Source organism: Taudactylus pleione, unplaced genomic scaffold (assembly GCF_031769625.1).
Source record: "Taudactylus pleione unplaced genomic scaffold, aTauple2 ptg000515l, whole genome shotgun sequence".
Classification (NCBI taxonomy): Eukaryota; Metazoa; Chordata; class Amphibia; order Anura; family Myobatrachidae; genus Taudactylus; species Taudactylus pleione.
In genome coordinates, this window is record NW_028284917.1 from 1,598,462 (window position 1) to 1,624,643 (window position 26,182).

Here is a 26,182-nt window from a genome sequence, read left to right on the forward strand (position 1 = left end):
ACACCCGGTGTGCACGCCATAGCCCCCCTCGCGTGAAGAGGGGGCATGGTCTAACATAAGGGGCGTGGCCTATAGGGAAATCCCCCCCGGAGACCTGTGCCTGCACTGTTGACAGGATAGTGTCACACTGGAGCACCCAGCTCCTGTCACTGAGGAGGAGCCGGCATTTTGGTGTCACACCTTCCGAGGGTGACACCCTGGTACGGCCCGCACCCCCATTGCGGCGCCAATCCTGCATGGCTGACACTGTGGGAAAATGATTATGATTGGTTGGCGCAGGCCTCACAGCATTAAGGTCTCGATTCACACCAAGGCCCTTACTGTGTTGAGTTTGTATGTTCTCCCATGTTTGCCTGGGTTTACTCCAGGTACTCCAATATTTCTCCCATACTCAAAAATTTACTAGTACTGTAGGTTAATTGGCTCCTGACAAATAAATTAGCCCTAGTCTGAATGTGTCTCCATTTAGTAAGGAATATAGATTGTAAGCTCCACTGGCGCAGGGACTAAAGAAAATTACTAATTATTCTTTGTAAAGCGCTGCAGAGTATGTGCGCGCTATATACTGTAACTAATTGTTAATCAATAGTGCTGAGCTGATTTTCACTATAGTAGCGGGATCGCCCCTGAAAATGCCCCTTTTCCAAAACTACATCGCCTTACAGTAATCTTGCTCTGCAAAATGAAATTTTTGTTTTGCACCGCTCCTCAGACTGAAGCGGACCCGTGCGCCACTTCTGTACTAGGAACGCCTTAACTTCGCCCGACTCCTCCCCTTAGCCAGCTCAAACCCGCGCCACTCCTCAACTGCGTCCATTTTCCACAGCTGTTCTACAGCATGCCTGTGAAATGTAGGCGTGTCTGCGACTCTGCGTAGTTCAAGTCCAATGTTCTACCTGCATGGCCGCACACCGTTTGTTCCTGTGAGGAAAAGCTGAAAAATCCACAGGAAAAAAAAAAGTTACTTATGTTTGTTTCATCTGGCGGGCCTATGATGTGAGAAGGGCCTGGAGCTCACATATCCCCCGTCTGGGTCTGGAGATCTTGTGAACACTGGAGGCTGAAAGTTGTAAGTTTTGCACTTCCAACAAAAAAAAAAAAAAGATGTCTGGGAATATTTTATTGCAGGAAACCACAGTGTTTCACCTCACTGGAAGGAAAATAAGCTGGGAGAGGGGCCCATCATTGGCCGATGCTTCTTCTGCAGCGCGTTCAGTTTAGGAAAAGTTTCTTAAGAGGACTAACAGTGAGCGTCTTAAGGAAACACCTGTCACACATAAAACATTAAGACTCCGGATGCTGCAGATTAGTAAATCATGTGTTTAGTCTCATGAGCCTTTTTCTTTCCCCCTTTTCTTTTACTGAAACTTCCCAATGTTAATATTTTTTTTCTACCATCAGAAGCGTAAGAGTTTAACACAGTACTGAAGGACTGAATTTGTGGAACTACAAGTCTCAGAATGCACTCTTTTTTTGCCTCTCCAACATCCCCAGAGCTACAGTACCTCCCTTTCACAGTTTCTGAGGTTTTAATTGCTCCAGAGATGTCGTAAATGAAGAGGATAGTTTGAAGCGTGCGTAGGGCAACATCTGGCTGTCCTGTGAAACTACAAGTCCCAGCATGCCATAGGAGCCAGAGCTAGAAAGTTTGCCTGGCTGTAGGGTATCATTTCCAAAGGACTAAACAGCTATTCCAAAGCTCATGTAAGCATGGTACATAAACATTAGGCTGGTGTGTTATTTTCTCCAGAAGAAGATTGCCGTCCCTCTCTCTCTCTCTCTCTCTCTCTCTTTCCCGCATCCTTTTCCACTCACATTACCCTGTAACTCTCCCAAAGGTCTCTAATTACCATCCTCAAAGCTTGACCAACGTGCTTGAATTTGGGGCCTCACCACAAATCTGTGAAAATATTTCCTTTGTGATGGCAGACGAAAATAGAATTATTCCGAGTCGTTTTGGACTCCAGCCTAACAGAAACTATGCAGAATCTCGCTGGCAGTGGGACACAGTCTTGTGAGGAAAACGTACAAGGCTTCTCATTCTCCTGCAGGATACGTACAAGTGAGAGCGAGGTCCACAGCTGTCAGCCCCAACCAACACATTTCACCCATTAACACGCTGGTTTACGAGACAACGTGACGGCGAGTCATTTTCGTTTTCACTGCAACCTCCAACGGGTCTGGACGTAAGTTTTGCCAACTTTCAAAGTAGATTAAACATTGTACTAGTGTCACAGTGCTGCTGAGGCTCTCTCTGGTGCTGAAGCTTCAGATACTTGAGAAATTAGCCTCCTTGCTTCATGGTGTGATGTAGTTTTGGAAAGTAACTGCATATTATTTCATGGGTTTCCAGTAGCGTAATACAGCAGTAATTCCATTAGTAACAGTCTTGGTAAAGTTACGACAGCTGGCGGAGAAGTTATCTTAGCAGTTTTCGCACTTCTGGGTGAGGTTTTACTGCCAGGCGACAGGATTAGCATCGTGCAAATGGCGCTTTTTGACGTGTTTTCAGGTTCTGACATTTCCTGTGTGGGAGAGACTGATCTGTTTCTGTCATTTCTCATAATAATAAAACATATAGTGATGAATAAAAAAAAAAAAAACACAACTACAATCGGTGTATTGCAGGGTTTTCCAAACTCAGTCCTCGAGCACCCTAATATTACTTTTACATCTGACTGCCGGGTCGCACCGGGGATTTTGTCCGCGTGCCCATCCCAGGTGCGAGCCGGCTGAGACCCCATACAGACGGGCGGCCCGACCCTGCACTAATGCCGCGTCAATGACGCCATCAGCATAATGAGATCAACTCCAAGCTCCAGCTCATCACGTCTCCCAGCGCTGGCTCTTCCTATGCAGAGAACGGGACCAGGGTTGAAATGTTGACCCGGCTTATTTAAATCCGGCACTTGCACACTGCACAGTAACCCAGGTCGCTGCGCGTTCACGTGTAAAAACCCGGGTTATTGGAGCTAGTGTAAAAGGGGTATAACAGTCCAGGCAGTGATTCCCAACCTCGGTCCTCAAGGCACACTAACAGTCCTGGTTCTAGTGATGTCCATGCTTAAGCACAGATGGTTAAATCAAAATAACTAAGGTACTAATTAAGTCACCTGTGCTCAACTATGGCTATCCTTAAAACCTGGACTGTTGGTGTGCTTTGAGGACAGTGGTTGGGAACCCCTGCTTTAAGGATATCAATGCTTGTACACAGATGGTATAATCAAACTGACTGAGGTAATAATCACGTCACCTGTGCTAAGCATGGATAGCCTTAAAACCTGGGCTGTTAGTGTGCCTTGAGGACAGTGGTTGGGAACCCCTGCTTTAAGGATATCAATGCTTGGTATAATCAAACTGACTGAGGTACTAATTACGTCACCTGTGCTAAGCATGGATAACCTTAAAACCTGGGCTGTTAGTGAGCGTTGAGGACGGAGTTTTGGGAAGCGCTGGTGTATTGAATTAATAATTATGTGTGAATAGTAGACGGAGGGACTTATATACAGAGAAGGTGAAATTAACGCGCTTATGCTGAAATCTGAGCTTGGATTGGGTTGCTGTGGTTATTAAATTAGCCCCAAGAAGTGATCTTGATAATAGGGTGGTTTGATTACCAAACTCGATAACCAGACTTCTCCACCTGACTACTAATGACCGCTATGTACAGGGATAAATGGGCTTCATCAAATGAATAACGTGATGGTATCTGGATAGAGGATTGACAAAGGTCGACAGTCAATGGGTCGACACCAGATGGTCCACATGCAATAGGTCGACAGGCACAAAGTGTCGACAGTACAGAAGTTCGACAGAGTCAGAAGGTTGGCAAGTTCAAATGGTCGAGACACATGGTTAACATATTTTTTAAAAAACTTTTTAAGGTTAGGGATAGGGTTAGGCAGTTGGGGGAGGGTTAGGCTGTCGGAGGGGCCGGTGATGGTTAGGCACTGGGGGGAGGGTTAGGCACTTGAGGAGGGTTAGGATCAGGCACCGCACCAGGGGAGGGTTAAAGCCAAATAAAAAAAATCAACGGGTCGACCATTTTTGCGGTAATCTTTTTTTTGTGTCGACTATTTAAACCTGTAGACCTTCTGCACTTTTGATCTTTTGTCAGTTGACGTTTTGTCTCGGTCGACCATCCGGTGTCGACCTTTACATTGTCGATCGTTTATACCACGCCCAGCTTGATATTAGTGACCTATAGAATGGCTGTAAATGCTGGGCAGTTGCGCTGTTGTATTTTATTTATAAATGACCATAGTTTTTAGCACTGTATTGGATACTGTGTCTGTAAGCTGACTGCAGAATTCCAGGATAACATTCCAGACAGTTGCCAGTGAGAGAGAAATCCCAATAACGAGGGAGGAATGCGGAGACACAATGGTCCACTGTGAGTGATCAGCTGGAGAACACTGAGGCCTTGTTGCAGTTTGTAATCATAGCGTTATGTGGGCCATTCATCTACCGGGCCGATTCCCCGATACGCCAACGCTGATCCACACAGATCGGTGGACAATGGCAATATGCAGCATGTTAAATATCCCGACTCGCCAATTGGGATCATTTTTGGGTCGGGATCGGCAGATTGGGATTGTCCAACATGTTGAATGGGGAATTGCCCCGATAGCTATATGGGCACCATTAGAGCAGTAGTTCTCAAACTCAGGGCCTGATGCAGACCCGCTCGCGAGCGCTGAGCGCTCGCAAAGCGGGTCGATGGTGCCCTAGTGCGCATGCGCACGACGGAGGGAGCTCCATCGTGTGCATGCGCGAGACCCGGCTAGCGACGGGGAAGCCGTCGCTCCGGGTCTCGCACCAAAGGGGGCGTGCTGTCGATGTTGAGTGACAGCACGCCCCCTTTGGTGGGCGTGCCGGGGCGTGGCTGCCAGACTGAGGCGTTCCCATGGGAACGCCTACCGTCTGGGTCCGGCCCCACTGACATCACTAGTGATGTCAGTGGGAGTGATTTTGGCTTTGATAGAGCCAAAATCACTCCAGGGCTTGCGGTCACCGAGACCCTACCACAGGGTCTCGTCGCAAGCCCGATGGTCTTGACCATCGCGACCATCATTATGGACTCTCGCATAAGCTGTGGGTGGTAACCCACAGCTATGTGAGCGTCCAGGAGGATGCACCAAAAAAAAAAAAAAAAAAACGCCCTGATTCAGAGCGGGCGCTCGTTCAGAGCGTCCGGCTCTGAATCAGGCCCTCAGGACCCCAGACAGTTCATGTTTTCCAGGTTAAAATGTGATAATTTATAATACCACCTAACAGGTGCACAGGTGTATGTAACATGTGACCTGTTAGGGGTCCTGAGGACCAGATGACAAAAAAGATTGTGTATCCGGGTGGCGCTGGATATACAAATATGAAGATACAAAACAAGTGGTATGGTACTTAGGGCCTAATTCAGACCCGCTCGCGAGCGCTGAGCGCTCGCAAGCGGGTTGATGTTGGCCCAATGCGCATGCGCACGACGGAGGCCCAATGCGCATGCACGAGACCCGGATAGCGACGGGCAAGCCGCCACATTGGGTCTCGCTACAAAGGGGGCGTGCTGTCGATGGTGAGTGACAGCACGCCCTCTTTGGTGGGCGTGCCAGGGACGTGCCGGTGCTGGCCAGATGGAGGTGTTCGCATCGCGACCATCTTCCTGGCTGCTCGCTATAGCTATGGGTGGTCACCCACAGCTATGCGAGCGACCAGGAGGCCGCTCTAAAAAAAGAGAGGGAGGGCACTGATTCAGAGCGTCCGGCTCTGAATCAGGGCCTGAGTCCTTATTGCAGATAGAAGATCCTGGCGTATATCCCCTTATATGTAGAGTTCTCGGGGTCTCCAAGCGTTATCCATTTAATACATGAAAAAGAGTAAATACAGAAAAAACTGTCTTAAAAAGCTGATAAATGTTCTTAGTAATGTCTATATAGTATATATAGATAGGGGGAAGTAGCGTGATTCTATTAGTTGGTCAGGTATAATAGGAGCGTACCCAGACTCACGTTCAGATAAACAAATGTTTTCCCCAAAAGGTTTCTTTGTCCCTCCAGCTCGTTAGGTATTCCAAATTGGTTTTCTATATGTATACAATATTCACTAAGAGGGTGGAGTCATGCGTACCCTACTCACGTAGTATAGGTGCTGTGCTCTGCATATAAAGGTTTCTTTTAATTGTCCCCGGAGTTTTTCTTATAATTTATCTCCATATGATGGATCCTTGATTCTCTCTACGCTCACCTCCAGCTTTAATTGCTCCACCAGCCTCTGCATAGTCTGAGGACCAGGGTTAGAGAATATATAGAGCAATGCAATATATTGTTTCTGGAGAAAAAAAATGATTTCTGAAAATATGTCTGTTTACACTCTTGTTACTCACTTGTGCGGGGACGTTTATTTTTATTTTTTTAAATCATCGATATGGAGCCATCGATATTTGGCCGTTCATGTGACCAACTCGTCATTGGACTTTCGCTGCCGTTGTGCATTATTGGACTTACCCAAATCGATGGCAAAATTATTTGTCCATTGACCGTAAACTATCGATGGTTGTAAACCATCGATAGTCGATGGCTATTCCTAACTCTAAAGCAGTGGTTCTCAACCTCAACCCTCAAGGTTTCCCAACAGGTCATGTTTTGAGGATCTCTGCATGTGGAAGCAGGTGTGATAATTACTGACCCAGCAACTTAGATTAATTCACCTGTCCATGATTAAAGACATCCACTAAACATGACCTGTTGGGGCTACTTGGGGACTGCTCTAAAGTGATGCATTTGAGCAGAGCTGCATTGTATGTACTTACTCAATATTATATGAAGCAGATTGTTCTTCTTAAATTGGAGTACTGATGCTCTGTGTTAATGCCCTCATACATCAGCAATTGATTGCAGCAATCGTGCAATTTGCAGTCGATTGTGTATAAAAATCCTTCCCTTTTTCAATCGATTGCAGAATTGCCACAATCGATTGAAAAAGGGGATTTTTATACACAATCGATTGCAAATTGCACGATTGCTGCAATCAATTGCTGATGTATGGGGGCCTTAAGCGGTTACATAGAGCACACAGCAATTAGAATTTTACGAAGAAAAAAAAGTCGCTCATCTCTAGTAACGGTTGGTCCGCTGTGACCGTCACAGAAGTGTCTAAGCAAAAGCAAGATGGGGACAATTATTGATGGATGGAAGTTTACCGTCCAGTCAGCTTCGACAATCGGGAAATCGGGAATCTGCGTTCAGCTGAATTAGCCCCTATGTTCGAGGGTCTTCAGATTCCGCTATGAATACCATTTTGCTGATATTCGCACAAAAGGCCAATGTTATTTCCTTCGGGGCACGTTGCTTCGGAGTCGCACAGCGCATGTGGCCCAATTATACTCTTACAGAGTCGCAGATCAAATTTAAACGTACGGTAGCAGAAATGTAAGGGGCGTTCCTGGACGTGCACTGGGAGGTAACATGGGGGCGGCTAAAATGACTCAGATGTTGCGACTTATGGGAGTGCCGTTGGCGTCTCACCGATAGTGGCTGCATATAAAGACGCCCAGCCGCTCACATATGAGGCCACAGGGCTGGTGCTAGTTTCTATGGCGCGACCGATGGTGGCGTCTAGGGACGAACCAATCGGTATTACAGCGTGTACGGACACGGACAGTGGGCGTCTCAGTCCTTGCACATTCGGACGTACAGTTTTACGCCAGGGAAGGGCTTGTAGCTCCATTTGCATAAAGAAGCAGGCGTGACTGCGGCAAAAGACACAGCCGTGACCACGTCTGCGTCCAATTCAGAATGAGCCCCATAAAGAGCATCTCTCAGTTACTGTATTGTTTCCCATATGTATGAAGCAGTTATTATCCCCAGTCACTTCCTAATACAATCTCCAACTACAAAGTGAAGGGAAAGTTTTTTTGATGATGTCACTGAATAAATAAATAAAACATTTGATACATTTATCACTCAGTAGCTTCACATTTGTTACCAATCCATCAGCAAAATGTGGAAATATTAATTCTCCCATCTGCAGCAGAATAACAGATTAATTACATTGGCGCCCCCCCCTAATTTGTGTCCTTTACAATCATTTCCTTCCACAGCCGTGTAAACACGGATTAAGTGCAGACAAATATATTTTGTCATTTAGTTAAAAGAGATTCTGTAATTTAGTGCGATTTTATGGAACCCATTAAGCCATTTCTGAGTTTTTTTATGTCCGTACACTGAGGAAGCGAATGTGATGTTTGTGTCCCGCCGTCATAACGCCAGTTCCAGAAATCTTCAAAAGACATCAGGGGAAAAGCTCTGTAGTGTATCATTTGTCTTCATATTATATGTGTGATACAGGACATATAAACTGGATGATAGAAGCGGCAAATAAACTCATTACCTGGCTCATAGCCGTATTACCAATTCACGCTTACAGCCCAGATAAACATTATAATCAGGAGTTACTGAAGTATTTGGAAATATCTAGGAAATGTGATCTACTCTACACACAGGGCCTGATTCAGAGTCGGTCGTTGCGGCCGCTCGGACGTAAGGTAAAAGGGGCCGGATATGCAAATGAAGCGCTCGCAAGTTGCGTCGTTAAGATGGGATTGTTAGCTGGACGAGCGAGGGGAGGATGCAGTCGTAAGACTAAAAATACGCCCCCTTCTCGTTCACGTTACACATCATCTCCAGGCATATAAGGATTAATCGAGACCATCGGGAACCATCGGAGCTGTTCGTAGAGGTTAAGGTTGACCATACTGTCTTGTAAGCACTACAATCAAGTCAGTGTAAAAACCTCCCATGTCACATGTGCCATGACACTACTTAGTTAATTATGCACTCCCATAAAACGCCGTTTGCATAGTCAGGCACGCCTGCGTTCGGATCTCCACTCCCCCGTTCACAAGCACCTTCCCCTGTTACCACCAACAAACGCCTCATCCTGTCACCCAAACTAACGACCTGGCTGTGTTCAAGGAGAGAGCAATTTCTGATCGTAATAGCTAGTTTCTGCACGCGCATTGCGAATTTTACGCATGCGTAGTTTAACAAACATCGGTGGTGTACGACCGAGCGGCCGCAACAACCGACTCTGAATGAGGTCTACAGTCCCTGCATCACACTCGTACAGCGTCTGAGAACCATGCTTGCAGTCTCCTAGGTAACACACTTCTTTAAAGATTACTGCATTCACGAATGGTTGAGAAGACATTACTTGCATAATGTGCACAACCAAATCCAGAATGAGGAAATGATGAATATCATTAAGTTGATCCGCAGCATTCTATGTATAACAAAATGTGTTTTGCAGATGTAAACGCCAGAAAAGATTTAATAATGGATATGGTACTAATATTATATAATAGTAGCTCTTGAGGGCTTTTGCTGACACATTTACCATATAAGCTCCAGGATTTATGTTAAAAACAGCAAATGAAGAACATATTCATATTCCATCAGTAATAAATATAAAACAAGTACGAACACTTAACCCACAGAGCACAACTAACAACACTAGAATGTGTGTCAGAGCAGCATCCGGGGATCCAGGGACCATCGGAGATGTAAGTGAACCATCGGGTTTGTGTACATCGCTGAATTACGCCCGTAGTTACCTAACCTCCTGAATTGTGTAGGAGACCCCTGGAATATTGGGAGATATCCCCAGACTTCTGGGCAGGCAGACTAAACGCTCATCTCTGCCATGTCACCTGAACTACAAGAAAATGGCTGACTCTCTAAAAATGGGTTTAGCTTTTGTCATATGCTCGTTATATTTTCCTCTTTGGTGATGCCAATGAGAGCAAAGTATTTCAGCAGATAGATAAGTGCTACGCTAAAATGTCCACCGCTTTCCAGCCACTGAGTTGGTTATCACATAGGGGGATATGTATCAATTCTGGGAGAGTGATAAAATGAAGTTGCCCATAGCAACCAATAAGCTTCCAACTGTAAGTTTTCTATCACAGCCTGTAAAATGACAGTTGGGCGCTGATCTTTTGGTAAGGGCACAGAGGTGGTTTAAGGGAGGAGGGATTGCATGGGCAGGCTCTATGCAGCCCCTCCCCTTTCTCTGCGGTGCATTAGATTCAGCATTGTGGATGTGCAGGACTCCGCAAGCATGGCACAAATTCCAAGTGATATCTGCTGCAGCGCTAACCCGATGCTCCACAGAGTATAGTTGTATGGGTGCAGGGTGTGCGGTGTGGTCCCCCTGGAGCGAGGGGCCCGTGTCTACCACACACCCTACACCCATGATAGATACCCCCAAAGCATGGACAATTTCTCCATTTTAACTCTCTCCAAGATTTGATAAATCTCCCCATTAGTTTTTTGCATGCATGCCTGTCTGTCTATGCTTGCTACACTGTAACTGTGCAGGATCATAGTGACCAGTGGCGTCATAAGGGGGGTGCGGGCTGCACCCGGGTGTCACCCGCCGAGGGGTGACACCAAGGTGCAGGCTCCCCCTTAGTGACAGGAGCTGCGTGCTGCACTGTAGCATTAAATGCAGCACTCGGCTCCTGTCACAGTGAGGGAGTCGGCTCTCCGCACCTCCTGGAAACCTCCCACCACCCCAGTGATAACCACGGACCAAGGTTTGGGCTGTGAGGCCATGCCCCCTGTCTGTGAGGTCACGCCCCATTTTTGCCAGCATGCCTCCCTACACTGGGTGTCACCGTGGGAAGGAACACTACTAGGAGTGGCCATCGGTTGTGTAACCATTGATGGTTAAATAGCACGTAACCATCGATGGTTACAAGCTATTCATTGGTTAACCATCGATTGTTTACCCAATCGATGGTCATCCCTGTCTTTTGATTGGCTTACGGGCCAGTCAATCAGAGCATGGTGCGGGGATTCACAGGTGCTGCGGGGCGGAGCTATGCTCCTTGTCCCGGCACTTTATTTTTTTAACTTTCGGTTGTGCTATTACATCGATGGAGGGAAACCATCTGGTTCTCCCCCATTGATGTCAAAAACATTCGACATTGGCCATAAACCATTAATGATTTTGAATAGTTGATGGCCATCCCTAGACGCCACTGGTAGTGGCTACATTGGTATTGGCTGAATTTGTGCTATTACGATGTTGTGACCGGACGCCTTTCGCCTACGCCGTCCCTGGTCACGGGTTAGCGCTTTTGGACTCCCACTCACCGTCAGTGACCGCCTGTCACTGACTCCGCCCACTGCGTCGTGGGCGTGCAACGATGCTGCCACCACCAAACTCTACCATCGGCGTTTGGAACCGCTTACTAGGTACACTCAGGCTCCTGCCTTGGAACCTGGAACCGCTTCTGCTGCGTATGCGTTTGATTAACTACGGACACACCTCCTGTTTGGTGTCGGCTGTTCCCACCTGATCCCTCGCAATGGACCAGGTCTGCACGGTAGCTGGCAGAGGGCTTGAACTTGGAGACACGGAGCTCTTACCCAGAACAGCAGGAGAACGGAATAGCGTTCTGCGCAATTCTGTTGGTCGCAGGATTGAGGCACAATTGAAGTCAGGCAAGGTGTTTATTGCTCAAAGTCTTAAAAAAGTCCCTCCCTTCCGCCTGAAGGGGAATATCAGCCTACAGGATGTTACAGCAATTCTTCTCCACACAGGATTTACAAGGATGTACACATACAGGAATCATACAGCAGGTCTCCTCCACACAGAAGTTACAGGGTTGTACCACATACAGGGCTCACAGTCCCTCTTTTTATGTCATTCTTGCACACAACATCACAGGGGGGCAAATCCACCCTGTGCTCCTTCTAGCCAATCATTCTAGCTCAGAAAACATAAATTAACAACATATTACATTTCAAAGGAGTCTCTCAATATCCTCCTTCCTAATCCACCAACACAAACTGATTTATCATTATTATACTGTCTCCTAAAATGTTGGTATAACATGTCACAGGAAATAGTAAATGACAATCATCCTTCCCAATGGAAGTATCAGTCAGTTTGGCATTTCCAACCTTAACACTATTCAGTGACATCCAAAAGGTTCTTAAAAACAGATTGTCTTTTCAAAGGAAGTTCTGTACATGTAGTGTTTGGCTATATGACACCATTCACACCTTCACACAGAGAACTTCCAGTCACCCTATTCATCACACCTCCTGCTAAGGGAATAACAAACAGCATCTAGTATCTGCAGACACAGAGGCTGGTCATGTCTTATACAGACATATATTCAATAAGTGCATTTTCTCTACAAAATATACATGTAAACCATATAGTGCATAGCCTATTAAATATATGTTGCTTCATGCACTAATGCATTGCAGCAATACATATATACTTTAATACAGTTTATTATAAACCATGTGCAGTGTGCTTTTACACTGTCCTTTTAAAAATGACAGCACAGCACGGGGGTTAACCCCCTCACTGCTGTGGCAGCCATTAACCCCGTGTGGCCTGCCTCCGGCCACAGATGTGCACCATTAAGAAACATGAAAACTATCACTAATATATTTGTAACGTTACATTTATTTTACGCCATCATGTGAAAATCATTTTTCGCAAGCTTTATGGTGCATACACACGGTCAGATATGTCAGATGAACGATTGAACGATTTGCAAATGATTGAACGATTTCAGCTTGTATTAAAATTAATGAAATTTTCCAAATCTGACTGCAAACACATCAGATGTCAAATATTGTTATCTGACAAACGGTACCGCGCATCGTTCATCGTTGCCCACATGTCAGATTTTTCTTTCAGATATGAATAATTTTTAAAATCGTTATCATTCAGATCTGAAGAAAAATGTGACCGTGTGTAGGCACCATAAGAAATGTCTGATAGATGGTCCCATCACACCATTGGGTACTGAGGGGAGATTCTAATAGGAGCAAATTTCTGTGACCTCACATGTTAATTTATAACTTAATGTTGTCATCTCCAGCGCTGTATTCAATATATGTCACATCCCGATTATCGCAGCTTCAATGCTGTTCTGTTCCAGATCTGTGAAACACACAGGAGATAGTACAGGAGTTAGAGGTTTAAAAAGCTCCAGACCCAAAATCTGTGTTCACTTCTATAGTCCAGAGATGTGTAATAGCCGGTCAGACGGCTGGGTTTGGCTGTGTGGTCTCAACATTTGGAATTGCAGCCTGCATTTGTACTACAGCAAGCACTAGAATTGTAAGTTGAATAATAATAATAATAAATACTTTTTATTTAGCTAAATATTTGTTTTTATAAAATCTTGCAGAGTGGTGTAGAAATTCAGTGTGTATATATATATATATATATATATATATATATATATACAAAAACGCACATTATGTCTATAACACAGTAAAGAGCATTGGGAGAGCCATCAAATATGGAAGGGAACATCATGTTATTGTTTATGGGGGAGTGGGCATAATTGATGTGCCCACTCCCCCATGTTGGTGTGAAGTGTTAACTAGAAATAATTAATACTTTTGTATCAAAAACAAGTAGCATACCTGATGTAAAACCTGTGTAGTTAGTAGTTAGTGGCAATCCCAAGATCAAGATGTGGAGAGAGATAAAGTACTAACCAATCAGTTCCTGTCAATCAGTATTCTCTCTCTCTCTCTCTCTCTCTCTCTCTCTCTCTCTCTCCTCTCTTTTGTAATGTGACAGAAGCTGATTGGTTGGTACTGTACCTCTCTCCAAGGCTTGATACACCTTCCTGTTGGTCTAACTCACAGGTTCTCAAACTCTGTCCTCAGCACCCCACACAGGTCACGTTTTCCAGGTCACCCGGCAGGAGCACAGGTGTATTCATTACTCACTGACACATTTTAAAAGATCCACAAGTGGAGTAATTATTTCACTTGTGATTCTGTGAGGAGACATGGAAAACATGCACTGTTTGGGGTCCTGAGTGCCATATTAATTTCCCATGAACAACCAATTACTGGATTTGCAGCGAGAGTATTTAAACCTTGTACATTTCACTTGCAAGCAATACAGCCAACACATGTAAGTTGTCCAGCTCTTGATACTTATATGACACAGTAAAGATTATATTATATCATTGTATTTCAATAATTAACATAAGTACATACATCTACCCTCTACTTTGCAAAGATAGAGCCGATTTCACGTATACACCACATCCATATTTCAGTCCCACATTTCAGACCACTCTATCCCACTATTATTCTTTACACAGAGTGACTAAGTGGGAGATGTACTAAGCCTTGTAGAGAGATAAAGTGCCAACCAATCAGCTCCTAACTGACATTTTACAGGCTGTGTATGAAAAATGATAGGAGCTGATTGGTTGGTACTTTCACTCCACTTTATCACTCTCCAAGGCTTTAATACATCTCCCCCTAAAAACCTTTATTTTACTCCCAAAAAGCATTTTCCAATAGTTCCTTTTTTAAGGATGTTCTGTACTTTGTGTTCTGTACTGTATTCTCTTCCATATTATAATCATTAATTTTGAAAACTTTTAACCAACTTTAGCGTTGCGAGCATAGGCACGGCGTGGAGCCATGGCACCCGGAGATTAGGCTTATGTCACAGCTTACTTTAACCCCTGGTGCAGCTAACCCTTTGCAGGGGTCCGTCTGTCCCTGCCGGGGGCTGGAGCTCACGCTTCCCTGGCTGTGAGCAATTACAGATGGATTGCGCACATTTTCATCTGTGAAATTTCTGACAGGTTTTGGAATTTCATCGATTTTTAATACTTTGCCTGCAAAAATATTGGGCAAACTATATAAAAAAAATTGTATAGCCGCTGCTAATTAAATCGACCTCAAAACAATCAGTCCTGCGTTTATCTAGAGCACTAATGTAAAGCACAATTGCCTACTGCAAAGTTGTTGGGTTTTTTTGGGAAGTGGGCATGGCCATGCCTCCCGCGATTAGACCCCGCTGCAGCTCTTGGGGGGCCTGCCTGTAACACTGTACAGCCTTAGCTGGCTGAAACCCCTTCTGACAGCAGGCTACTCACACGGGCGGCACTAGATACACCCATGAATAGAGCCAGACACGCCCCTTGGTCAGAGTAGGACACACCCCCTTTAACAGCGCGCTTCAGTGTTACACAAACTCCCTGAAGTGATTTTTCAATAGTCGGGAAGGGCCGGTGCAAGGTGTCTGGGCGCCCTAGGCAACATTTCACCCACCGCCCCTGCTCCCTCCAATTCATACTATGCCACATATTAGTGATGCTAATTAATAATATTCCACACAGCAGAGCCCCAAAATCATACTGTGCCTCATAACCCTGCCCCCAATTCATAATATGTTCTCTTCCACAATTCATTATATGTCACACAGTTGTATCCCCAAGTCATAATTATGCTACCCATCAATGCCTCCAATACATAATATGCTACACGTTTATGCCCCAATACATAATATGCCACACAACTGTGCAACAAAGTTACTGTTTGCCACATAGCCATGAATTATGCCACACATGTGCCAGAAATTCTTTATATACCATACAGCTGTGCCCCAATACATTATGCCACACATCCATGCCCCAATATATTTATGCCACACATCTGTGCTCCTATATATGTCAGTACCCATTAACCCTCCCCCCACATACACACACTCACCCCGCCAGCACTCATTAAACCCACACACACATACACTAACCTTGTCAGCACTCAATAAAACCACCCTCACACACACTAAACCAACCTCTCTGGGACTGAAAGAGACATTTTTTTTGTGGACTCTGCGGTGCCCTCTAGTGGCCGGCGGCCCTAGGCAGTCGCCTAAAGCTGCCTAATGGTAGCACCGGCCCTGGATATAATGTAATGTAAGGATGAGGCTTACACAATAGATTGTATTAGAAATCACATTTGACATATATAACATATATTCAATGCAAAAAAAACAAAAAAATTTATTCAACTATGAAAGGAACATTTTATTTTTCAGTGAGAATCTTCTTAATGTGGTCCAAATGCAAGAGTCAACTAAAGGCCCCAATACACGGTGCGATTTGCAAACGATCCAATCCCGTTTGCGATTTCCCTTAAATTTTTTAACTCTCGGTCATACGATATTGTGTCCACACACGGAACGACTGTACAAACGACCAAACGATATAGATGGGTTGTTATCGACTCCAGATCGTTAATGATATATCGTTTGCAGCAAACAACCTCACGATGCATCTGTTGGAACATTTAAAAATAGTGGAGGGGAGTGTCCAGGATCAGTGGCGACAAATCGTCCATCGCATCGTTCATCATGCACACACACGGAACGATGGGTTTCAAATCGTGAACGATAGGTCGAAATTTTTCTGCAGGTCCAATTGATCAGTGACGACGATGTAGGAATGTGGGGGCGCACATCGGCATCGTGATCATCCCCACACACTGCACTTTTTATACGATTGGTCATTCCAATCGATAGAAAACAGCCAAATTATGTAAAAAAATTGCACCGTGTATGGGGGCCATAGCTAATGATAATAGATGTCTGCTTCCCTATGTAATGTAGCCGCCATAGTAACCAAGCTGAGCACCATCTGTAGTGGTTAATCCACAACCATTCAGATAACATTTTACAGAAAAAAAGTTCTCTAATCCCCTCCCTATTGCTTCTGTTCTGGGTTATAATCCTGATTATTTCTCACAACAGACCAAAAGTAAACACTTCTATATAGAAAGCGTTGGCTACAGGCAGGGCTGGATTTAGGGCCACATGGGCCTGGGGCCGAAAATGTTTATGGGCCGATACGAAGGGGAGGAGCTGTGACCAGGGCCCTGTGGGTGTGACCTATGCATGTGTGGGTGTGGCCAGTGCCATGTGGGAGTGTCCGCCAATACACTAAGTTCCAATGTCTCCCTAAATACATAAAGTGAAAAAAATTATCATTTTGTGAGAACTAGAAAAACTATTTTAATAATTCTAATTTATGGCTGACTGTGTGACCAGCTAGGCAGCTGGTCAACATGCTGATGATGGGCCTATTTGTGTGTGGAGGCCTGGAGCTGTAGTTCCATCCGCCCCATTTCTAATCTGGCCCTGACTGTTTTGTGGAGAACGGTCCGTTATCAACTGTATCTGCTGATATGACCTATCACAATGTAAGGTAGGCTTACTTTAACCTAAATATAATATATGAAAATAATGATAGATATTTAGCAATGGTTAAATGCAGGTAGGATGTGATTTATCACCACAATAGGCAGATCATGTGACTTGATATAGAAATGTTCGTTATCAACTGTAACTGTTAATATGCCTACTGACTGTGCAGTGCAGAGGTTCCTAAACTCTGTCCACAAGGCACCCTAACAGTCCAGGCTTTAAGGATATCCATGCTTGACAACAGGTGACCTCAGTCAATTTGATTTAATGCAGGAGGCGATTTTTCACCTTGGTATACTAACCATGTGACTTGTTGCATCATAAACAGCCTTTGTGATGTCACTCAGCTTTGGTAGAAAGGTCACCATTTTGTGGAGAACTGTCATTTATCATCTGTATCTGCTGATATTACATGTCACAATGTAAGGTATGTTTTTTTTTAACATAAATGTTAGATATTAAAATGATACATAGATAGCCTAGGCCCTCAATAGATAGAAAGTATTGGTGAAATGCAGGTAAAATGTGATTTATAACCTCAAAAGACTGATCATGTGACTTGCTATAGAACTGTCAGCTGTCGGCTGTATCTGTTAATGTCTACCGACCTTATAATGTAAGCTTATTTTAACCTTAAGGATAGATGGACAGGAATGGTGGTAGGATGTTATTTATACCCTCAATAAACTGATTATGTGACTTGCTACAGAATTGTCAGTTATTGACTGTATCTGTGTTGCAAGCTGCTGTCGCGGCTTGTCACCTTCTCAGGTTCTGGTAGTCGCCGGGCAACTGGGACACCGTGTCTTCTGGCTGCAGGGCCCGACAGTCTCGCGGGTTGGCAGGCAACGTGGAAGGCGCCTGCTGGGGGACCAAGACACCTAGCGGCCACTGGTACTGCTGGGGTTGCCGGATAGACGTGCAGCGCTACAAGTGCTTGCTATTTTGTAATCTGGTTGTTTTCACGCTGATTGGTGGAGCTCTCTGTTATAAGGCAGCCGGGTCTGCTCCTCCTTGCCGATTAGTGTTTATGCCTCGTGCGTAGACCGTGGTCCCTGTCCAAACTCAAAAAGAATCTCTGCCAGTCGGAATTCTACCAGACCCTGTGGATTTTGCCTGCATTTTTGTTTATAGCTGCGGCCTTGACGCTTCATTTCCACCACAGAGCTGCAACTTCAGCCCGTAGCCTTGCGGCTCCATTTCAACCACAGAGCTCTAATTTCAGCCAACGGCCTTGCCGCTCCACTTCCACCACTGAGCTGCAACTTCAGCCCATGGCCTTGCCGCTCCACTTCTACCACAGAGCTGCAACTTCAGCCCACGGCCTTGCCGCTCCACTTCCACGGCAGAGGTGCAACTTCAGCCCACGGCCTTGCCACTCCACTTCCACCAATGAGCTGCAACTTTTGCGCCGCGGCCTAGCCGCTCCACTTACTCCACAGAGCTGCTACTCCAGTCCGTGAACTTGTCGTTCCACGGTCATATCAGTACTGCGACCTCTGCCGTGGCCTGGCTGCTCCATACTATCCAGAAGTCGCGGCCTTGCCGCACAATTCAGCTCTACTTATTTCATACTACTGTATTGGTCTGCTGCTCCTGGTTCTCAGTCACTAGCTGCTACCTGCCTCCAGTCACTAGCCGCATATACTGCTAGAGATCAGCTGTACTACCGTGTAAACCTCTGCTGTTCCGAGCATAAATCCAGGCGGCATCCTAAGTACCGGTGAGCATATTTAGCTCTAAAGAAACAACGGGAGCTGTTATTGGCTTGAAGATCTCACCAGTGAGACTCTAGAGGCCTTGCATAGGATTATTCAGGTGATCATAACAATCTGTTAATGTCTACTGACCTTGTAATGTAATCTAATTTTAACCTAAGTGATTGATTATGAATAGATTATAAATAGATGGCAATGTGAAAAATGCATGCGGGAAGTGATTTTTTCACCTCCGTATTCTGACCATGTGACTTGTTACATCATAAACGGCTTTTGCAATGTCACTCAGCTTTGGTAGAAAGGTCACCATTTTATAGAGAATGTATTCATTTTGTGAGAAAACTAGAAAAACTATTTTAATTTATGGCTGACTGTGTAACCAGATAGGCAGCTGGTCATCATCATGCCGTTGATGGGCCTATTTTTATTTGGATGCCTGAAGCTGTAGCTCCATCCGCACCATTGTTAGTCTGGCCCTGGTTACGGTGTACAGGATATAATATGCTGTAATCTGCTGCCGGTGTGACAGACACATAATAGGCTAAATCTACAAAGCGGCACTTTTTAAAGCCAGTGTGGTTTCGGACACTGGATTTAAAGGGACAATAATATTATAATATACAAACTGCCAGGCGTGTTTTGTACTCTTTGCTATTGCCCCTCTAAATCCAGCAACCAAAACAGTTTGGTTGCATAGATTTAGAAAAGTGCTGCTTAATACACCTAGCCCTATGTCGTCGGTCTTCGTTGATATTTTATCAGTGACCTGTGCATGGTGTGTCTGTGTGTGAGAGGGGTGGTGAGGGCTCCAGTAGAAGCCCCAGTGACTGAAGAGCAGTCTCTCCTTACACCTGTCTCCTACTAAATGTTTTATGTGCACGGATCAGGCGTCAGGTGATGTCACTCGCAGGCTCATTCCTGGCTCGTTACATTGTTACACATCGGCGACTCATACACCGATACAGTCATCAGTTCTTCTGTCATGACAGCTTCTACCACCTGTTTTACTTGCCTTTCAGCTGTGGACCCCCCAGGTGAGTGTTACATGACCTTTATATTTATTGCTTTTCGGACCTAAGATGTAAGTGAATCCGGTTATTGTTGTATAGGGGCGTCCAGGCTTCTTACCGTTGTGTCTGTGCCATAGGTACGGGCTCTGGGGTAAATTTACTAAGAAGGGAGTTCTACTGAGAAGTAATGTTGCCCATAGCAACCAATCATATTCCAGGTATTCTCTTCTAGAAGGTGCTAGATAAATGAGAAGTAGAATCTGATTGGTTGCTATGGGCAACATCACTTCTTAAATAGAACTCCCATCTTATTAAATTTACCCCTCTGCGTCCTTGCTTTGTGTATTGATGGAAATTTTTTTTTGTGCGCCCATATTTTTATCACGCTGGCGTTGGGAAGCTTGTACATAGTTTATATTCTGCGGAAAGCATTCATTACATGCAGTTTTTTTCCAATGTAAAAGTAGTTGTATAACGGGGAGTTCCGCGTTCTCAGTGGTTGACAGTCTGCTGCACACTGTATTTCATTAGTTAGTGATTAAAGAGGTTCATAAAACCCAATTAGTATATTTTAGGAACAATTCTATTACAGTATCATTTTTAATAGTCTTGATTATCATCCCTCCTATGGGGTTGGGAACGGGATGCCAGCGTTCGGGATCCCCAAAGGTCAAAATCCCAACGCCGACATCCCGATAGGGTTAGGACAGGGGCGATATCTATAATGGGTGTAGGGTGTGCGGTGCACATGGGCCCCTGCACCCATATTATCTAATACTTACCTCTCCGAGGTCCCCGTTGGGTGTCTCAGCCCTGCACAAAACGACGAAAAATGGCTGCCGTGGCCATTTTTTCTGCCGTTTTGCGCATGCGCAGTGAGGAAATTGCCGGGAAAATGGCGGTAGCACCATTGCCACGGCGATCTGCGCATGAGCGGTAGACTCTGAGCACACTCTAGTGCCCAGAGTCCACTGATGCTGCGGTGGCCGGCCAGTCGCGTCAGTTGGCTGCCGGCCGCCGGGGAGAGAGGAGGGGGACCCAGGACAGGGAATGCACACGGGACCCCTCCTCTCTTAAGACTCCCTTGCTGCATACACTCGTTTCTTACTGAGTACGTACAATAACTGTCTAAAGCATTGTGCATCCGAATCAATGGGGCCCTTGGAGCCAAAACATATTCCTGTGGAACTCATATTTAATTAGAATGTAAGCTCTCACGAGCAGGGCCCTCTTCCCTCATGTGCTCCTTACTCAAACTATCGTCTACTCCTAACTCCCCACAAGGGCACCTAACACTCGGTTGCTGAGGCCCTGCTACTTATTTGAGTTTCATGATTGCTAATGCAGCAATGTGCATAGTTACATTATGTTATAGAGATCATCTTTGCTTGCTTTGAACATATTTTAGTTATTACAAATAGCTGTAAGAAGAATATAATTTTCCTATGTACAGAAAACTGTCCTCATGCTTTTACCCCGTATTCAATTAGAAAGACTTTCTGCCTAGGCGAAGAGTCAGTGCAATGTACTAGGCGATAAAGTATCGCCTATGAATGGCAGGCGGAAAAAAGTGCAGAATTGGGGTTTTGGGGTGCAACGTTGCGGGAACCCCCCTGCAGCCTTCAGACAGTCCCCCAAAGGTAAAAAAAAAAAAAAAAACACAGTTAAGGACACCCCAAAAAAAAATCACTTTGAAAAAGGGGGCGAAAAAAAAAAAAGTTGGGGTACAATGTTAAAAAGTAGCGAACTTGACTCTGAGGGGGTCCCCAAGTATGCCCCAGGTGTTTTTTTGATTGCAGGTCCTTGCGGAAGGTGGATTTTTCACGATTTTTTTCAACTTAACTTTAGCAACTTTTAAATATGCTGACCCCCATTTTCAGGTACCCCAAATTTGATGGGATAAGTTATTTTCTGGAAAAAATACTCCTGAATACTATTCTGCATCACGTTAGCAGCTACTGAGCCCGTTTAAAAACACCAAATACCTTCAGCAAGCCAAATTGGGGGGTACCATAGTGAACCCCCATGCCAGAGCATCTTTTGGGGGGGTGTCAGGCTGATTTCCCCAAATCTGACAGGACTTTCTGCCTGTTGAAGTTTCGCCGGGTCCCGTTTTCGCCTACTTTCAAATTTAATACGGGGTAAAGCAGGGACGGCCGCGATACTTTTCCACCTACAAAGCAGGCGAAGTAGGCGAAAAGTCCAGGATGCGAAAAAGTATCGCGGCTCGGCTCAAATTGAATACGGCTCTATGTGTTAAGTGGTAAATATTCCAAAAATTAACGCAATTGACTGTGCTGAAAGGAGCCTGGTGGGGACAGCGAGTAACCTGCCCACGGCGCATCCTGTACCTGCCAGGGGAGTAAGGACATCTGGTCACAGATATTGGTCACAAGCAAGCACGATTGGCACAGTGGTAAGCTCCACTGGCACAGGGATGGATGTGAATGACTGAAACGTTCTCTGTAAAATGCTGCGGAAGATGAGTGCACTGTATAAATATCTTAATAAATAACTGTTAATAAATTCTCAGTACCTGACATTTAATTGTGACTATCAAGTCAAATTAAAGACCTGAAATAAGGCTACAGAGAAATGATAGATTGCAGACTATTTTCCCATGTGATATACTGGGTAGTGCTCTGACTTGGAATGGAATTGGATGCATTGAAAGGGAGTTATTTCAAGTCCCACTAAATAAGTCCTTACACTCGTGCTGTTTATCATCTGAGTAACGATGCTAGGAAAATAAATAAAGTAATTAGAAGATAAGGACAAGGCAAACTCGCATCTCATTTAAAGGGAATCTGTTTTTCTTTTTTGGTAGTGAATCTGTTGGTGAATTCTTCATTGTAAGACATGTTGTACAAGGCCTGACTTACAATGGGGCGGATGGATGGGAGTGCAGCCCCAGGCCTCCACTATGTGGCCATTCACCTGTTGGTGATGTTGTACACTGGGCCTGATTCAGATCCGCTCGCAAGCGCTGTGCGCTCGCAAGCGTGTCGACTGTTAGGCAGTGCGCATTGCGCGAGCCCCGGAGCAAGCGAGAAATTACTCGCTCCGGCGCTTGCATCCAAAAGGGGCGACTGTTGATGTTGATCGACAGCTCGCCCCGTTTGGTAGGCGGGTCGGGGGCGTGGCTTGCCAAACTGAGGGTTTCCCGAAGGAACGCCTGCCGTTTGGGGGCGGCCCCACTGACGTCATGAGTGATGTCAGCGGTGAGCTTCCAGCTCTATAAGAGCCAGAAGCTCACTGGGGCTTGCGGGAATGAGACCCTACCACAAGGGTCTCGTCGCAAGCCCGATGGTCGCGACCATCACCTGGCCGCTCGCAGAAGCAGTGCGTGGTCACCCACAGCTATCGAGCGGCCAGGAGGCCGGATTTAAATAAACATGTGGCCGCCCTGATTCAGAGCGAGCGCGCGCTTTTTGCGTGCGTCTCTGAATCAGGCCCACTGTGTATTACAAGGCTTACCATACTATCCCTTTAAACCGGGACACACATGAATTACACAGGTTCTGTGGCTGGCTGACTTCAAGTCTGCCTTTCACCTGGTTTTAATCAGCCACAGAAGTGACAGAACCTGTGTAATCCATGAGTGTCCCAGTTTAAAGGGATGATATGGTAAGCCTATGTATAACAGAACACAATGGATATTCTATTTATTATACAACACAATAATATACTTATTTATATTTTTATTTAGTCAAGTCTTGATACCCGATGGGAATATTGGTTTTGAATCCTCCCCTGCATTATCCATACTCTGTATATAACACAGTGTGTAACTGTGCTTATGCCACGTACCTAAAATATCCCTATCACCCTATATCCTGGCTCACTGAAGCTACCGGGGCACCATCAATAATCCACCAGCCTTTGTATGATTGGTGATAGAAGGATGTGGGATGGCCAGAAATGAGAAGGATGAATTAAATGGTTAAACATACACAAAGGGCCATATTCACTTGTCGGCGAAAAGCCGTTTTCAGCGAGAAAGTTTCGCCAATTACGCCATTTCGCCAGGCGGAAACTTTCCGCCTGATGCAATTGCAAAGGCTTTTCGTCCGTGTGAAAAGTTTGTGTCTTGTAACCAGTGGAAAAGATTTGCCTATGAATACCCAGCGGAAAAAAGTGCAGAATTGCGGGACAGTCCCCCAAAGGTAAACTGCGTCAAAAAATGCAAAAAAAACCCCACAACAAATGACTTTGAAAATGGGGGCGAAAAAAGTACAAAGTGGGGCTACAAAAGCAAAAGCTAGTAAAATAAACTATTGGGGTGTCTGCAAGTATGGGGGGAGGTGTTTTTTCGTTTGCACCTTGTTGCTGCAGGTGCATTTTTTGCGCATTTTAAAGCTTCACTTAAGCCACTTTAAACTAGGGGTGTGCACCGGCCACTTTTCGTGTTTTGTGTTTTGGTTTTGGATCTGGATCTTTCTTCGTGTTTTGGATCTGGATTGGTTTTGCCAAAACCACCCTTCCGTGTTTTGGGTTCTGGGTTTTGTGTTTTGGATCTGTATTTTTTTGAAAAAAAGCATAAAAACAGCTAAAATCACAGAATTTGTAGGTTTTTCTGCTCCTATGCTATTATTAACCTCAATAACCTTAATTTCCACTCATTTCCAGTCTATTCTGAACACCTCACACCTCACAATAGTGTTTTTATGTCCAAAAGGTTGCACCGAGGTAGCTGGATGACTATGCTAAGCGACACGAGTGGGCGGCACAAACACGTGACCCATCTAGGAGTGACACTGCAGTGGCAGGCAGGATGGCAGTTAGAAAAACTAGGCCCCAAACTGTACATAATGCAAAGAAAAAAAGAGGTGCAAGATGGAATTGTCCTTGGGCCCTCCCACCCACCCTTATGTTGTATAAACAGGACATGCACACTTTAACAAATCAATCATTTCAGCGCCAGGGTCTGCCACACAACTGTGGCTGAAATGATTGGTTCGTTTGGGCCCCCACAAAACAAGCTGGCAATTAATGTGTCCCTGCACAAACTGGCTCTACGGAGGCAAGATGTCATCCTCATCCTCCTCATCCACCGATTCCTCACCCTCTTCAGTGTGTACATCCTCATCCTCACAAAGTATTAACTCGTCCCCACTTGAATCCACCACCACAGGTCCCTCTGTACCTTCTGGAGGCTGGTCTCCCTGGAAGAGCTGATAATTCATTTTGATGAACATCATCTTCTCCACATTCTGTGGAAGCAACCTCCTACGCCTTTCGCTGACAAGGTTCCCGGCTGCACTAAACACTCTTTCGGAGTACACACTGGAGGGGGGGCAACTCAGGTAAAATAGAGCCAGTTTGTACAGGGGCCTCCAAATTGCCTCTTTTTCCTGCCAGTACAGGTATGGACTGTCTGACATGCCTACTTGGATGCTGTCACCGATGTAATCCTCCACCATTCTGTCAATGGTGACAGTATCATATGCAGTGACAGTAGACATGTCAGAAATTGTTGCCAGGTCCTTCAGTCCGGACCAGATGTCCAAACTTGGTCCTGCCTGCCCTGCATCACCGCCAGCGGGTTGCTTAGGATACCTAAGTTTTTTCCTGGCAGCCCCAGTTGCGGGAGAAAATGAAGAAGGAGCCGTTGACGTGTCACGTTCCGCTTCAGCTGACAGTGTGTTCACCAGCAGGTCTTTGCACCTCTGCAGGCTTGTGTCGGCCGGAAAGAGAGACACCACATAGGCTTTAAACCTAGGATCGAGCACGGTGGCCAAAATGTAGTGGTCTGATTTCAACAGATTGACCACCCTGGAATCCTGGCAAAGCGAATGAAGGGCTTCATCCACAAGTCCCACATGCCGAGCGGAATCGCTCCGTCTTAGCTCCTCCTTCACTTTCTCCAGCTGCTTCTGCAAAAGCCTGATGAGGGGAATGACCTGACTCAAGCTGGCAGTGTCTGAACTGACTTCACGTGTGGCAAGTTCGAAGGGCTGGAGAACCTTGCACAACACGGAAATCATTCTCCACTGCGCTTGAGTCAGGTGCATACCCCCTCCTTTGCCTATGTCATAGGTGGATGTATAGGCTTGTATGGCCTTTTGCTGCTCCTCCATCCTCTGAAGCATATAGAGGGTTGAGTTCCACCGCGTCACAACCTCTTGCTTCAGGTGATGGCGGGGCAGGTTCAAGAGTGTTTGCTGGCGCTCCAGTCTTCGGCACGCAGTCGCTGAATGGCGAAAGTGGCCAGAAATTTTTCGGGCCACCCAAAGCGTCTCCTGCACGCCCCTGTCGCTTTTCAGAAAATTCTGCACCACCAAGTTTATTGTGTGAGCAAAACATGGGACGTGCTGGAATTTGCCCAGATGTAATGCCCGCACAATATTGGTGGCGTTGTCAGATATCACAAATCCCCAGGAGAGTCTAAGTGGGGTAAGCCACTGG

At 45.5% G+C, this 26,182-nt stretch overlaps 1 protein-coding gene across 1 annotated transcript in view; it reads left to right on the forward strand.

Moving 5' to 3' along the window:
• The first annotated feature begins 1,940 nt into the window (after positions 1–1,940).
• The window catches only part of INSC (INSC spindle orientation adaptor protein), a 299,236-nt gene continuing 274,994 nt past the window's right edge, over positions 1,941–26,182 (forward strand). The window contains exon 1 of the mRNA XM_088450306.1: positions 1,941–2,186. The gene's annotated coding sequence lies outside the window, so the exon portion shown is untranslated. The remainder of the gene's footprint in view (positions 2,187–26,182) is intronic.